General features: G+C 34.1%; 1 protein-coding gene across 3 annotated transcripts in view; it reads right to left on the reverse strand.

Moving 5' to 3' along the window:
• The window catches only part of LOC128671665 (uncharacterized protein), a 73,514-nt gene that overhangs the window by 44,778 nt on the left and 14,172 nt on the right, over positions 1 to 14,564 (reverse strand). The window contains exon 1 of one of the 3 annotated variants that reach the window (XM_053748338.2): positions 10,442 to 10,610. The exons of the other annotated variants lie outside the window; for them this stretch is intronic. The gene's annotated coding sequence lies outside the window, so the exon portion shown is untranslated. Of the gene's footprint in view, positions 1 to 10,441; positions 10,611 to 14,564 lie in introns of those variants that run through there. 3 annotated transcript variants of the gene reach the window in all.

A 14,564-nucleotide genomic window follows, 5' to 3' on the forward strand; every position in this document is an offset into this window, starting at 1 on the left:
TGTTTACAACCCGAGATATCAATAATAACAATTTATGAGCGGGCACACAAGCGAAGTTGCGGGCGTAAACTTTATCATTGAATGAAAGTATAAATTTGTTACCAGTTTAATTTAAGTATATATATTTATCTTGAAACTTTTGGATAAATTGTAAATTTTATCTCGTTTCGCACGAAAAACTTGACAAATCGCGCAAGTTGATTGATATCGATAAAAAATTGAGACTGTAAGATATAGAAAGAGATAAAAAAAGATAATGATAACTGGTACTTTTAATACTCTAGTCTGTTTAAATAAATAAATAAATGAGGACAAAGCATACATATTGAGCTAGTCCCAAAGTAAGTTCGAGACTTGTGTTATGGGATACTAACTCAACGATACTATATTTTATAACAAATACATATATAGATAAACATCCAAGACCTGGGCCAATCAGAAAAAGATCGTTTTCTATCATGACCCGACCGGGATCGAACCCGGGATCTCTCGGTTCAGTGGTAAGAACTTTACCACTGCGCCATCGAGGTCGTCATAAATGAATATAACTACCTATCTAAATATTGCTATTGAGTTTTTCTTTCATTCATCGGGGTCTATTCCCGGTTGCTCTCTATAAGGCAACTAAAGGTTTTGAAGCCGGATATATTTGCTTCTTACGATCTTCAGATTCCTTATTCTTTAGACCATTAGCAGACATATTCTTGACGACAACGAGCCAGCCTCAAAAGGTAAAAATGGAACCCCATAGGTTGTCTGTCTGTCCGTCAATCAAGACTCTTTTTTTTTCATGTAGATGACAAATCTACAAACGTTCTATTGTAAACTAAATATTTTAGCCCCTAAGGTTGAGTTGCACCAGTTTTTGACGTTGACTATAACCTGCGCGGAAAAAAGCAAAGTACCTACGCCATTTTGTTTAAACGTCAGCGGCGCGCAACCGAGCCTAGTAATTTAGAAGTACGCATTCATATCTAACTTGTTAAAACAAGATAATAATATTAAACAGAGAATTCTAATATCTAAGGTCTAAAGTACGAACGATGGATATTACAATAGATCAAGTGTAAGGCCACACCTGCTGCATCCTGCGACCTCGCCCACGTGAACATCAGCGTTATTACGATCGTGAGTCAGTTTCCGTTAGTCTGTGCATCTACCGAGATTATACTTTTATAGGTACTGCCATCATAATATAATAGTAAATCGTGCTATTTTTATCAGCAGTGGTGCTTTATTTCAAGATGGCAAAAATTAGAACGCAAGTTTTGAAATTCCCTTTCCAAATGCATAGACAAATTGTTTTAAGAAAAATTATTATGGCCATTTTTATTAATAGGGCATATTACGCAAAGCTCAGCGCAGATGGCGCTACTGGTACAACTAAGGTACACAAACATTGCCAATGGATTGTATGTATTTCGGCACCCGAATATGTTACATTGTTGTATATGTTCACAAACGAATGCTTACATAATGAAAGGATTAATAAAGTACTCTAAAATAAACGTTTTATTCGACATAGCAAAAGGCGGCAAAGCTTTTGTGTACCTAACATACAGTGCTGTACTCTGGCGGGATAAATGTGCAGTAATACTCCCTATTTAAAAAGTACCTGGGTATGCAAAATGTATTTAAAAATTACCTAGTATTCAGTGCAAATCGAATCTCGGCAAGATCAAAAATCAAAATTATTTTTACCATTATAATTTGGATCGCATCACAGATATTGGAAATAAAGTTCATAACTTTTTAATTTTCCGTATTTTGAAGTTAGAATCATTTTAAATTTTAAATTACGTATTTGTTTATGTACATGATTATCCTCTCATAAAATTGTAAAGCAATCAATATTTTCTGCGCTGATGCGTTACGCTGCAGTCTACAGTCTTAGTATATCACATGATGCGAAAAGAGGCTAGTGTGCCATGTTTACTTTCTAGATTATCTGTGCTGAGTGATGCGATTTGTCTAATGACATTTATAGATTAATAGATGCACTAACATAGAGAAAGTCGGTCATTAAATATTTTTGTGGGTTGCATTCGGACATTGGGGCCCTTTCTAGATCTATGGTTGCACCCGTGTTGCACCCATGGAACTAGGTAGGTACTCCGTACAAGGTTGCACCTTTGAATTTAGAATCTTTGAGTCAACTTTGACATTAATTGAAACCAGCGCAGAAAAACGCAAATTTTGTGTATGCGACGACGCGCGGCGGTGCGAATTGATGCAAAGAAGAATAGTCAATTAGATCAGAGTTCACCAAAGCATACTCGATGTTTTAATTTTTATCCTACTAATTCTACTAATATTATAAATGCGAAGGTTTGTAAGGATGTGTGTATGTTTGTTACTGTTTCACGAAAAATCTTCATGTGTTTATTCTTAAGTTTCAAGCCATCCACTTTGATGTTAAGTCTTGCAGTAGTTAGCTTAATATTGTCTTGTCTGCCTAATAAGATTACTTCAAAGAGGTCACACACTCTTGTAATAAGTAGCGTAAATGCTTCGACACTGGATTACATGTCGTATGTATTTAAGTATGTATATGTAGTACAGTCAACAGCACATCAAGTTATCCTGCATGAACCTAGAGGTTTCATGCCATTCATGTTCATGTTCACGCCCCGTAGACGGGGCGTGGTAATAATTGCGAGTTTGCAATGTATTTGGGTAGGTTGATGTGCTGTTGACTGTACATGGTTACGTCTTCCGTTTCGCTTCGTTGCGGAGTGTAATGATTACATACAGTAAAGATTAGCGATTTCAATTAATTAAATCCATGCGCTCACAATTTTTTTGCTTTTCTTTGTTATCGAGTGTGTTGTGAGTGGCTGACATTAAAAAAAATTAAAGAAATGATTTATACAATTCTTAGGATGATATTTATTCTGATATAATGTCTGAAAATAAAATAAATTCATTAAAAAATCTATACAAAGGGATCTATATCTATAAAACTAAGTGGGTTATGTCTGTACATATTAAATAACAAATAATTATGGGGGGTCTTTATTGGACTAATAGTGGCCAAAGCATTATTTTTCTACATATTTTGTCCGATGTTTGTTCGCGCATCACGCGAAAACTACTAAATGGAATTGGATGTGGTTTTCACAGTTGTATAGCGGATGGTCTAACTTAAAATCTGGTATAGGTTTCATTTATATATTGACAATAATATGAACGGACGCATGAAAACTGGGAAAAAACTGAACATACTAGGCGTAAACCGATGTCTGATCTCAAATTTATTTAAACGAACGAGTTGATTTTAGCGTACATCCAAAACTGACCAGAAATAAATGTAAGCTGCTTCTACCCAACATACGTACAAAATATTTTCACATAAACTGCTACTGGAACTGCATACAGTTATACAACAAACTACCCCATACAATGAAGGAGCTAAATCTTGGGCCATTTAAAAATAAACTGTTTGATTTGCTTGTAGACAAATGTTTCTATTATATTCAGGAATTTTTAAACAGTAAATTTTAAATATGACAACTAATGTTTTAAATGTGCTACTTATACTTGACTAACTAATGACTAAATTAAATTGTGTTTATTTGAAATTAAATTGTAAAATGAATTATTGTTGACATAATGTAAATCTTGGAAATTAACAATTTTAGAGTTTAATTGATATTTATGTACCTACTATTTGCATGCCATTGTTTGGCAAAATATGTGATACTATTTAATTTTAACATCTTTCTGTGCCATATTTTGTGCGAATAAATGATTCTTGATTCTTTCTTGATTCTGGTCTAGTATAGTATATCTTTGACGCCCACTTTTCACACAATTAAGCTTTATAATAGCTTTTTTATTGCAGCTTTTTATAGCGGGGAAATGTAGTAATGAGTTCTTGTGAACTGGTTTAGGAGAAATTTACTGTCAGCTGCGTCGGTAAGTGTGACGATCACGGTATATGTATCTTCTCTTTCTCTCATGCCCGTTGTTTCCTAATGTGTTCGGGACTGTGACGCCGCGACGCCCGACCTCACATCACACAGTATCACATGTTTAACTTAACCGGAAAGATATTTGAAAAAATGTGATGACGGCGCTAGTGTGCGCGATATAGCGTCTTAACTGGCCGTCTGTCTGATGTGAACCCTCCCTTGGAAATGCTTAGTCGCCTCTCACGCCATCCACGTGGTGTGTCTGGTTACACTATAAAACCACTTTATAATGTGAAACAAAGTTGCTTCCGGCTGCTTGGATAGAAACTTGAAATAATAGAAACATGGATAGCGGTAACCGCTTTCCATCAGGTGGTCACCAGCATGCCTGTTTACTAACTAAAAACAGTTTAAACATTTTTCGCATCTTACATAACATAACATCTTAATTAATGCATGAATACACCAGCAGTTTAGGCGTCACGCACGCACATACAGCCAAACATTCCGCTCTGAATGACGGGTCGTTATAACTGCAATTAGCAGAATCACAAAAATATTTCGGTCTATTTAACTGATTGGGTAACGCTATCTGAACTCAATTGTTGTGTAACAGACGTACTTACATACGAATTCTATCGATGCATTGATGCGATTCATTGGAGTGCTGTGCGTCAACTCGTGAGCGGACATTGTCACAATACACCAGCAGCCCGTCCCGGCTTCGCTCGGGTAAAACCACATTAAATTATAATTACAACAAAACCTTCCAAAAGGATCACAAAATCTCTTGGTGAAAACCGTACAAAAATCCGTCCGGTTGTTTTTGAGTTTGTAGCGTTCATCATACAGACAGACGCTACCATCGGGTGTCTTCTTTTTAATCTATTGCGAACTTCTGTTATGTTTATGTATTTATCTTATGTCATTCCGTATTTAAAAAAAACGTATATTCGCTATTTTATTTGTGTCTTACCTTAGGAATTCTGCTCGATTCTTCCTATTCTCGACCTCTATGGCATAGTGGGCACCACGTCCGTTCACTATCTGATGGTCCTGGGTTCGATTCCCAGCGCTTGGGACTTGTAATTGAGATATTTGTCTGTGGCACTGGGTGTATTGTGTTGTGTTTGTGGTCCATCCATCCACGATATAAGTACTTGGTGTGAGCCGTTGAGTTTAGGCGTTTTGTTTGTTATCTAAGATATATTTTCGCACTTATAACAGTATAAAATTTCACTAGTTTTTAATATTTTCATCGAGTTAACCGAAAAGTAATGAATTTATTACTATGTTTCATTTGCATAATAATTTCTTCATCAAATATAATTTGCGGTCACCTAACCTATATATTGTCTATTGCTTTACTTTCCGCCATTTTGTATGAGGTCGTGTAAAATTATAAACTGAACATAATGACGTTGCAAAATGCGCGGTATATAAAATAATGAAGATGACCTATAGGAGATACTATACTGATATTTAAGACGCCTGCTGTGTGGAATTGAGGGTTACAAGATTGTGGTTGTAATTTACATATAGACAAACAATATGTTACGGTTTAGTATTTTCACAACATTTCTTAACATTTTTCTTATCTAGCACATTTGTATATAACCGAATAACATACACAATAAGTTTTTTTACTGTCACAAAGAGAAGAGAAAATTTTTTTTGCAAAGATGTAATTTTTGGCACAAGATTTTTTTATTGTTGTCTGAGAGATCTTATTGCATTGATTGCGTGACAAGAAAATAAATAATGTCCGCCAGGAAAATAAACCGTTGAGAAGTACTCTCGTCGGAAGCCGATACTGGGTGCACCATCAGGTCATGCTTCTCATAATAACGCATAATCATCCAAACTAAACGTGTCTACAAAATGTCAGCACGATCAGAAGATGTCTACTTTAAAAATGAATTACAAGATTCCACCCGAACATACTTTGCGTACGTTGCAAGTTAAATAAAGGCTTGTAAAAATGATAAACCTTCAACCTTCTAGTTGAAGATGGTTAAAACTAAAGTTTTGAGGCAAAGTTATCGTCTGCTTGTTCCAAATAAACTTAAGAACTACTAACACGACGCAAGTTTTCATCAATTGATCGATTTCTTTGATCCATGAGATTGATTCATGTCCAGTCAACAGCAGATCAAGTTACCCTCTATGAACCTCTATGACGCGGTAATAGCGGCGATGAATTTGGGTAGGTTGATGTGCTGTTGACTGTACAACAGACAACAGCTATTTATGAGACTATACTTCAACATTAACACATTCTCGTTAAATAAATCACAATTAAGATAAGTAATTATAAAATAAATTATGTACAGAACACACTATTTATGTAGAGTGGTATGTATTCTCCGTTAGTAAGTCTGATTGGACGAATGAATAAACAGTTATATTTACTAAATACATGTAAGCATACTTAACTGTCCGTTTGTTTAAGTATTTAACAACACGGACCTTGGATTCTAATGGCAAAATATTAGGGTTCCTCAATTTATGAGACTATCCTTAGATATTATAAAACATAGTCCTCTGCCACGTTTGTCTGTCTGTTCGCGATAAACTCAAAAACTACTGCACGGATTTTCACCAATAGATAGTGTGGTTCCTGAGGAAGGTATAGGTGTATAATTTATTGCATTTTCAACTGAGCGAAGCCGGGTCGGGCTAGTCCATATTAAAAGAGGTTAGCTCTCTGATTGATGCGTGTTGATGACTATGTGACCATAAAAGACCATATATTTCATCGAAAAATGAGTCGGTTGACTTATTTTCTTGATAAATTCACAATAACACATTATACACATCGAATATAAAGATCCGCCCAATGAGTGAGGTTATGTCAAACTCAAGTCGAGTAAAGATTCAAGAATACGGGTGTAAATGTTTGTAGGACGTTAATTGTGTGTCATATGTGTAATTGTTTTATACGTACATTAGTATTCACTAGTATTCAAACGATACCAATATATAAATATTCACCTTGTATTTGGTAATTAGATTCCTACGGAACCTTATAATCGAATGAGCCAATACGCACTTAGCCAGTTTTATTTTCTTTATTTAGACAAAAATGAAGCTTGAAATATGCATGTGTCGCAATGGTTGCCAATGTGAGTGTTACAAAACAGTATTTTACTCGTTCTACTGTGTGTCTGTAACTGAATAGAATACTCGTATTGTATCGGCCCAGTGGTTCTCAAAGGGAGTCTGCATATACTATTTGTTTTGTTTGTAAAGAGGAAACGGTGAAAAATTAAAATATTTTATTTTACCCTATGGTGAATATTTTTTATTTCCCGCTTATTTTCAGAATGTGTAATGTGTAATTTAAGTTTTTTATTGTCTTTCAGTATGTTTATTCAACATTAGTTCGGACCTCTAAAATTACATGCTAAGGTTTCGGTTATCTTAAGCAATTTTACATGCCAAAATTGCTCATTAAACTCGCAGTTGTACAAAAAAAAATGGCGTCAAAAGTGGCCAAAACAATAATTCATGTAAAGAATTGTCTTTGACATATAATTTTTACTCCATCGGCATCAAGCGATGCCGTGAAATTGGCTTTTATGAAATTTTATATTTTCTATCGCGCTTGTTTACAATAATTTCAAGCAGTGGTCTTATAGTGTGATAACCACTGTCCTATTGTGCTGCATGGAAGGCCGGAACTCCTATTGACTAACCCTGGCCCTCAACAAAAGAAACGTGTAGACGTATGTCATTGTATTTCTATTAAACTACAATACACGTGGGTTTGGTTACAAACAACTATCTGAAAACAGCTTTAATGGGTTTGACATTGAATGGAGAAGAAGAGGAATATATGACTATGGCTAAGAGGAATGTAACAGATCGGTTAACATCAGTTAAGGAGAAGTGATAGCGACGTGTATCGACATCACATAAAATGGGTTAATGATCGTTTGATATACCCGAAGGCATACGATTTTCTATATATGTTCTGAGCACTTATAAGAACGTCGAAATTTCAATCGCATTAAAGAAAATAATGGTTTATACTTTTATTGAGAAATGGTTAACAAAAAAAGTAATTCATATTATATATCCGTAGGTATGTATACCTGTCTGTCACTTGGCAATTGATGGTGTAATCTAGACTATTATTAAAAGGCGGGTAATCTCCGAAACTACCGAATTACATTATCCAAGATTGCTATAGGCTATATTTTATAAAATTCCCACAGGAGCGAAGCCCCGGGCAACATCTAGTTTATTAAATATATATTATAAAATGTGATTTCAAAATATCAAGTGGAACAATGATTTAAAATTTTGAATTTAGACTGAAAGAAATAAAAATCATGCCAGCGCGCACGCGACGTGACTAAAGAGGTCATAATGTTACATACTTAGGTACACCTTCTCCAATATTTACAACACATTTTAATAAATTTAGATCATGGCCAGAAGAAATTTCCTTTACAATGACATAGAATTGGAAACAGTTTCATTGTCTTGGAAATACCGATGTATTTTTGTATGTTACGCAAACATTATGTTTGTTTTATATAAATGTGTGAGTTGACCCCGAACTGAATCTAAAAATGTTTACAATGCATTTCTCGTGGCATCCTATTAATATTATAAATGCGAAAGTTTGTGATTGTTATGAAATTTGGTACACGGGTAGAATATAACCAGGAATAATATATAAGCTACTTATCTCGAAATTCCCAAGGGAGCGAAGCCCCGGGGCGCAGCTAGTAAAACTATAAACAAATTAGCACACATAGAAGAATTATAATTATGTTTAGCAATCATATTTAACAACATAAGTATACGTAGTTTATGTATAAACGATGTGGAAATATTTATATGCACATCAATAACAAAATAAGTTTATGCCTGATATAGTTGATCAGTTTTGATGCGAACTAAATTGTGTTAAATTTTTATTGAACCGCTATGATTTTTCGTAGCAACGATTTGTATTAATTATGACAACGGTTACTATATTTTATAAATCAACTGACCAATATAAATACTTAATATCACAATTTCTCATAGCTTTGCCGATCGATAAACTACTAGCGATGGAATAAAGAATGAAGAATCGATAGTATCGATACGTACTATCGATTGTTCGAAGACTTACCTGTCGATGCAATTGATTGTTTATTTTTCGATACTATCGACAGACAGTACCCGAAACTATCGATAGCTTAAGTGATTTTGAGGTCAACTACCTTTGTATATTCATAATATTTTTCCTCTATCGATAGTGAAACATACGATTTCTTAATCTAAGTCCCCGGGTTATATTTTTGATTGTAATAATCATGTTAAAAACTATGTTACAGAGTAGCGCGCGCAGTTAATCTTGTCGGTTGATGGAGTTTTAATATGTACAGGATGCCAAACACGCACGCATCTCGGATGGAAGTGTACACCCATAGATAAAATTAATAAATATTTCTTTTATCTATAAGTCTTTGTCTAGTGGTCTAGACAAACATTTAGGCTGTCTGTCTAAATGTTAAAATAGAAGTCTTTAAAATGGGATTATTACGAAACAATCTGAAAACGATGGTGATTTTATCGCTAGCTGAAATGCTATTCCCGTGGGAATTCCAAGTTGCTTTATACCTAGTGTCCGCATATTAATTGAATAAAAATATACTAAGTGCTATTCCAGGTTATTTTCTATCCATGTACTAAATTTCATCGTAATTCGTAAAGTGTCCGACAGATATATCCTACTAATATTGTAAAGGCGAAAGTTTGTGAAGATGTATGTAGGAGGACCGATTGTTGTGAAATTAGGTACACGGGTAGAATATAACCTGGAAAACATAGGGTACTTTAAATCCCGAAATTCACACAAAATCATAGCCCCGGAGCGCAGCTAGTCTTTTATAACAATTATTTAGTAGGATAGGCAGACATATTCCCCGTTATTCATAAATAGGATAAAGCAAACTTTAATTAAGCTAAAGTGTGTTTTGTCACTGTCTAACTTTACAAAATTTGGAAGCTATATTTGTTTTAAACATTGGTCAAAACCAACCATTTAGTCACGGTAAGTAAGAAAAAACAAATGAAATATTATTTGTGATCGATCTTACAATAGGTAAGTACTTAGGGCTATTGATAAATAACCATTGTCCACGTTATTTTTTTTTAATTTGTTGAAAAATATTCTTGCTACGGCCCCACTTTACCCTTTTCCTTATTTTAATCAATTTTGATAACATGCCTTTGTATGTAACCTAGTTCAACTATTTTCTTTCCTAGAACTTTGTAAAACACTTCGCTTCAATTGTTTCGTATATGCATTGTTAGCAGTGTTGATATTTGCAAGAGGTTACTGGTACTACGCCTTTCCTTACATAACTTGCACTTATTTACAATATTCAGCCAATCGAAATTCATGTAGATTGTAAATAGTCTCAAAGATTTAAACCTGTTTTTAGAAAGTCCATGCTTAAGCATAACCGCAGCTGATTTGTGGAGAATTTCAATATTTACTCAACTAATAAAAGATAATTTACCTTTTCAATGTTAATCCTATGTTGGAAGATCAAAAATATCCGAACACAACACTATCACTGAACAGTTTTCAATCACTAAAGTAAGTTTGTGTATCCGAACGAATGTTTACGTTTTAATTTTTAAAATTGTACGTGCAAAGGACGTCGCGCGCCAACGGAGCGCGGATGAGAACTGGCTGGCTAGATTGCAGTATGTAGACAGGAAATGCAAGCATTATGAAGATATGTCATGTTAATTGGACATTAATAACCGATTCTTAGCTGAGTTAGCTAGTGTTTGTATAATGGTGATACAACATTACAAGTCAAAGACCTTAACAGTATGCCAATAATGAGGACAGGTAATGAGAGTATGGTTCCACCCTAAAATAGGTGGTCCTATATCCCTCCGTATCCTCCCGTGTATGTTGTACGAGGCGACTAAGGGACACACAGCCTAGGCAACAATAGCATTCCCAAGGAGGATTGACGTCAGGCAGGCACCCTATTGTAAAAACGCAGCCGAATTCTCCAGATTTTAGTTTTTTTTTACGCTGACCCCGGGCTTCGCGGCTTCACAACCCCGTATGTAACCAGGAACATGCAGAGATCAGCAACAATGCATTGTTATCTGTCAGAAATGATGAAGTATTTACTGAATTAAAAACAATAATTAGAATCAAATGCCGCACAATACACAATAACAGTATAAACTTGTGAAAAACAACAATTAGGTTATACATACAATACATTAGGTTTTTGTCGGTCTGTAATGATGATTTATATAACTTCTTATGTGGATGTAACACTATATAAGCCTCGGGTTTCGCTTCAGTTGGAATTTCGGGATAAAAAGTACCCTATCTGTTGTTCCAATCTACTCGTGTAGCAAATTTCATAACAATCCATGCAGAATTTTGCGTGAATGAGTAACTAACATACCTACACACATACATCCTCACAAACTTTCGTATTTATATTCAAATTCAAATCATTTACTCAGAAATTAGACCTTCACAGGCACTTTTTCTCGTTAATTTTTATATTTATAGTTATTTCTCACAAGCTACAAACTACTGGCATTTCGGAACTACCACTGCTGAGAAGAAATGCCGAAAGAAACTAATTTTAATAGTGTTGGTCCCTATCATGCCAGAAGGACTTACCATTATTGTTTCTTGTTTTTTTTTTTAATAATGTATAAAAGTACATAATGTACATAGTCAAAATGGTATATCAAAACAGGTTATGATTGTGATCCGAGTGCTGATTATAATATATATATATATATATCGATGTGAAACACAATTAACTTACATAAAAATATATGAGAAACGAGATGACCAGTTCCCTCTGGTAGCACCCGTTCACGAGTTGACGCATGGGTCAGCCATCGCGTAGCTCAACCATAATAGAGGGAACTTCACGAACCGGCCCACGACGCCACTACCAGATTGACTATTTGAGTGACACACTCGATTCCCATTGACTACATAATTACAAATCTTATTCGGCGAAATAGAATTATATTTCAGACACTTGAAGATCACAAATCACGTACATGTTTTAGAAATAAAATTTAAATGTCACAATATATGAATTATTATAAAAAAAGTAAAAATTATAAATGAAAAATAAAATAAAAAACAGTAAAATAAATATTAGGAGATTATGTGTGGAGTGGCAAAGTTGTCGGGAGGATCCATGCGTTTTTATCAGTCAAATAGGCGTTAATTGTGCGCTTTATCCATTTTTTCTTAACATAAGTTTAAATTTTTTTCATTGGCAGATTAATATAATATTAGTAGGATTTGATTTATCTTGTTTTTTGTCGGTCTGTAATGATGAATTATATAACTTCTCCTAGGATGTGGATCTTTAATATTATATGTAACGTGTAAATATATAAAACAAACTTGTTCTAGTGAAAGGAGGTCTGAGAAATCCCCACGCGGACAATGTTTACAATTAACTAAGTAAGTAGTTTTACTGTCATATGATTAATATAATGGTTTCAAAAAAGCTAGTTAAATACAAAATATCAGGTTACATATATTTTATGAATAATAACAGATAAAAAAGGTAATAAAATGTTAAGTAATATAAGGCTCAATGCAAATATAAAGTCAGCCATCACTGTTTAATTGAGTTTATTTCGACATTTCTTAATAGCAATGGTCGTTGCGAAATGCCAGTAGTTTGTAGCTTTTTCAGAAATTACTATAAGACCTGAAAATGTGCCTGTGAAGGTCTAATTTCTGAATAAATTCTCTGTTTTGATTGTCATTGCTGCCAGCCTTTTAAGCACTTTGCCGCAGGAGAACGCGCTTGATGGGCATAATTTGCAATGAATATATGCGTATAAGATTTTATTTAATAATTACATTATTTATATTATTAATTAATATTTACAGAACTTTCAAATAATTTAAAATTACAATTTACTTGACAAGGTCACCAAATCCGGTTGAAATCGACCGGTCTCGGTCGGAATCGGTCGAATGTACAGTCGACCGCATGTCACGCTACCCGAATTAATTGCAAACTCGCCTTTATTACCGCCGCATACAGGGCAAATCAGGGTACCTAACTTGACATGCGGTCGACTGTACGACATAGTAAGGGGCATACAATGTACAGTACACTGATTTAGTTCCCAATGAAGAAACCTTACTGACCCCCTTAAACTTTTTTTCAAGAATCTTCAATTTTTTGTGCAAAGTGCTTCATGTGGGATATGAGTCACCTGCATGGAAATATTTTTTAATGGGTTAATATGGCTTCCGTGTATATTAATTTTGATACCTTTTATCTTTTCTTAGGTTTAATGTACCCAATACCAACGCCCAGGTAGGAATTTTGTAACAAAAAAATGCCTTATACCTATGCTAATTCAGGATATTATACCTGCGTATGTAGGTACCAGTAATAAAAAAATGCGTGATTGAGCGATAACTAACTATACGTTGAAATTTTCGAATTTGTAAAATTATAATTGGATTAGGATTCAAATTTGTAAAATATTTGTTTCTAGGATTGTTATAATTGTTTAAAGAGGAATCTTCGGAACTAAACCGTCATATATAGACAGAAAAAAGATACATGTGATTTTTTTAGAAAATAATATTTATTCCTTTCCTACACACATACATCCTCACAAACTTTCGTATTTATATTCAAATTCAAATCATTTATTCAGAAATTAGACCTTCACAGGCACTTTTCTCGTCAATTTTTTATATTTATAGTTATCTCTCACAAGCTACAAACTACTGGCATTTCGGAACGACCACTGCTGAGAAGAAATGCCGAAAGAAACTCATTTGAATAGTGTTGGTCCCTATCATGCCAGAAGGGCTTATTTTTATATCAATGTTTTAATCATACTTGGAATCAGCAAAGAAAGAATGTAACAAATTCGAAAAGAAAAGTCTGATGCGTCTTCAACGGCGGTACATTTTTCCTGTCTGAGTAATATACAGTACTTTTTGTCCCAATATTCCCAAGAGAACGAAACCCCGGGACGCAGTTAATCATGTATAGTGTAGACATACTTTGCTGTCACAAGTTCCGTTACCACTAGAAGTTGTCAGTCGTAACTAAGAAACTGGGTCGAATAAATTGTTGATCGAACAACTTGAACTGACGCAGGGCTATTCAATTACGAGTGTAAATTAATATGTAACGTAGACTGTGGTCAACATTATGTAAATGCTGATGGTATTTATCTGTTTAAAACCATGTTGAAGATTTTTATATAGTAAAAAATATTAGATTTTTATATAATTGACTTATATAACCATTCCAATCCATGACACAGACTTATCATGTTACATTATGTGTGATAAATTATATACGACATGTGATTAATTCTAGTAAATTCTATTGATTAACCGGTCAAGCCAGACATAAGTTTTAAATTTGAATACATCTACCTATATAAGTTGTTTTGTAAAAACTTTATTTAATTTCTTATGAATACAATAAATAAGTATGATTTATCGTGTAATAATTAATTTCATCAAACTGGAGTAATTACGATACTTAAAATTTATTCCTATATCGCATGTAAAGAACACGCTTATTGTGCAATTATGTGCATTTAGCGTACAGTTGTTAATTTTATGAATTATATTTGCAACCA

This window comes from Plodia interpunctella, chromosome 8, assembly GCF_027563975.2.
Source record: "Plodia interpunctella isolate USDA-ARS_2022_Savannah chromosome 8, ilPloInte3.2, whole genome shotgun sequence".
Lineage (NCBI taxonomy): Eukaryota > Metazoa > Arthropoda > Insecta > Lepidoptera > Pyralidae > Plodia > Plodia interpunctella.